The sequence below is a fragment of the Salvia hispanica genome, chromosome 1, assembly GCF_023119035.1.
Source record: "Salvia hispanica cultivar TCC Black 2014 chromosome 1, UniMelb_Shisp_WGS_1.0, whole genome shotgun sequence".
In the NCBI taxonomy this organism is placed as follows: domain Eukaryota; kingdom Viridiplantae; phylum Streptophyta; class Magnoliopsida; order Lamiales; family Lamiaceae; genus Salvia; species Salvia hispanica.
The window spans coordinates 10,650,506-10,653,221 of record NC_062965.1 but is presented as its reverse complement, the minus strand read 5'-3'; the positions used below and the strand labels follow the sequence as shown (position 1 = coordinate 10,653,221).

General features: G+C 33.2%; 1 long non-coding RNA gene across 1 annotated transcript; it reads right to left on the bottom strand.

Moving 5' to 3' along the window:
* Positions 1-1,502: 1,502 nt before the first annotated feature.
* Positions 1,503-2,458, bottom strand: LOC125220250. Its single transcript, XR_007176343.1, has 2 exons — positions 2,263-2,458; positions 1,503-1,532 (listed from the first exon to the last, which is right to left on the bottom strand). It is a non-coding gene; the product is annotated as an uncharacterized LOC125220250 (long non-coding RNA).
* Between the last annotated feature and the right edge of the window lie 258 nt (positions 2,459-2,716).

Genomic DNA, 2,716 nt, shown 5'->3' with positions numbered 1-2,716 from the left:
ACTGAGTTCAAAATGGTGTCTCTGCAATATTCTCTTTAGCTATCTTCAACTGATGATATCTTGATCGAAAATCAGTACTCGAAAACAGTTGCATACCTTGAAATTGATCAAATAAGTCTTCTATTCTCGGTAATAGATATTTATTCTTCATTGTCACTCGATTCGACTTCCAATAGTATATATAATGTCGCAGTGTATCATCTTTCTTCTTCAAAAATAATATTGGTGCTCTCCAAGGTAAAACATTAAGTCATACATATCTCTGACAACTCTTGTAACTGTTTCTTCAACTCTTGAAACTCTAATGAAGACGGTTGATAAATATAAATAAAAATAAATGCAGTGCTCAATAGAGAAATATGTCTCCTGATAAGGTGAAAATCCAGATAAATCTGCACTTCCAATAAATCAAAAAGCCGATCTAGATAATATAAGAAAACCTGGAACAATATATTGATTACCGTAAAATATCACTCGATCCCGTCTCGATGATTATATTACCATTTCTTTTACTTAACAAGTTACCTTGATTCGATGAAGTGAAAACCAAACTATATCCATAATAATATCAAAACTTGTGTATGAACAAAAGAATCAATATCCGTCGGAAGCTCAATTGAATTAACTCGCAACACGTTCTCTAGAAAACCGTGTATATTGAAATAATTCCAGCTCATAACCAACAAACATAGTTCCTTGATTAAAGACAAAACCTTCTCTGCTTCTTATCACAATATACTTCTTTGCATATATTTAGCATTGAGTTCTCTAGAAAAATCGTCTGAACTGAATACCAGAATACCAGAGGTTGTATCATAGCTTGTGGGACTGTTTCCCAACAAGAGTAAGTATTGCTTCAAAGAAGAGAAACCGTGTAATCAAATTGCTCATCTGACATACAACTCATCTGATTGAACACATGTTCTAACCTTTTCAACCATGTCTCAACCTCGGCCGGATCAGTAGTCTCATAAAGTCCACAATTCCATTTTTTCGGTGCTGTTTAATGTTTCTACCTCTTTGACTCATCATTGGTCCATATACCAAAAATCTCAATATGATGCAGCGTGTATATGAGATGTTTCTACAATTAATTGATGATGCAGGGCGGCTGACCCTTCTCTCCTCAATGACACATGTTCATGATAATACAAATGCAAATGAAACTTATAACCAAAATGTATCATATGATATACATGAATGACTATGTCCCAGCGGGATTCTATCCCCGCTCTGATACCACCTAAACTGTCACACCCCAACCCTTATGACTTATGCACTTACTATAAATAAATTCAAATTTTCAAAAGCACACATATTATATAATTTTAAAAATCAACCTTTATCAAGTACATATTTCAAACATTCTAAACACTAGTGGGACCCTCTCACCACTCTATATACTACACATTTATCTACATGCAAAAATGATGAGGAGGAGAAGGTTGCCAAAATGCGTCAGCCGCCGACCCTGATAACATGTGCAATTCCTACGACTCATCTCAACCAAATACTTCACTCATATCTTATTCCTGAAAAATATTAGTGGTTTATATGAGCCACAACTCAGTGCATATAAACCTTACCTTTAATTCCACATACAAATATCAAATACATTCATTTACCAACATATATCACCGGAAGTAATAAATATCATAAACAATTTAACATTCATATGCATATGTCTCTACATTCTTTATATTATTCAGTGACACATCAAGCCTGGTATCTGCCCGGGATTTCCATTGTATTAGGTTCCTTTTTATTTATTTGACCTTTCCACGAAGGTCCCTCTTTGATTTGACCTTTCCACGAAGGCCCCTCTTTGCATATTTTGACCTTTCCACGAAGGCCCCTCTTTGATTTGACCTTTCCACGAAGGTCCCTCTTTGCTCTTTGTATTGACCCGTAGGTCTATTATCATTGTATATGACCCGTAGGTCTTTTGCCATTGTATATCAGATCCAGAGCAAGAGTGTCACATATCCTCTTTAATCCCATGATTCAAATGATTCCAATATGATACATCAAACATATCCATTGCACCAATTACATAACCATATATTCCATCAATTAATTCCAATACTATAGGTAAACATATATTTTGCACAAACCACATATCCACATCACATTTCACCATCAATATTAAATAACACATAGCCATTTAGTCTCATATCATATAATTCAAATATTCACTCCAATTTAACAAATAGCAATCAATCACATAAAATATGTAAAATTAAAAGTGTGATTTATACACACCTGGATACGATATCTCATCTAATTGAGCTCCTGATTCCATCTACTAATTTCCACCGATCTTTATACTATTTCCATTTCCATTTGTTATAGCTTTCTTTCACCTCTTTTTATTCTAAGAACTTTTATTTCTCTCCTCTCCATGAAAATACATCACTCACATATATGTATAGAGTAAGTTTCTCTTCTGCCGACTTAATACGTGACTAAGCTGTATAAAAGAAAACTTGGCTTATCTTTACCTGTACACATCACACGTGCACTACTAACAAAACTTATACTATTAATCTATTATTGTATTAACTAATAGGATAAATATAAGAAATTATCACACTAGTCTATGCCACATTCACGTTATTACACATGCACACACTTAAAATTAATTATTTAGCATTTTAGAGTACTAATACAAATATACTTATATATATATAAATATATAAAATATATAATTATGCAA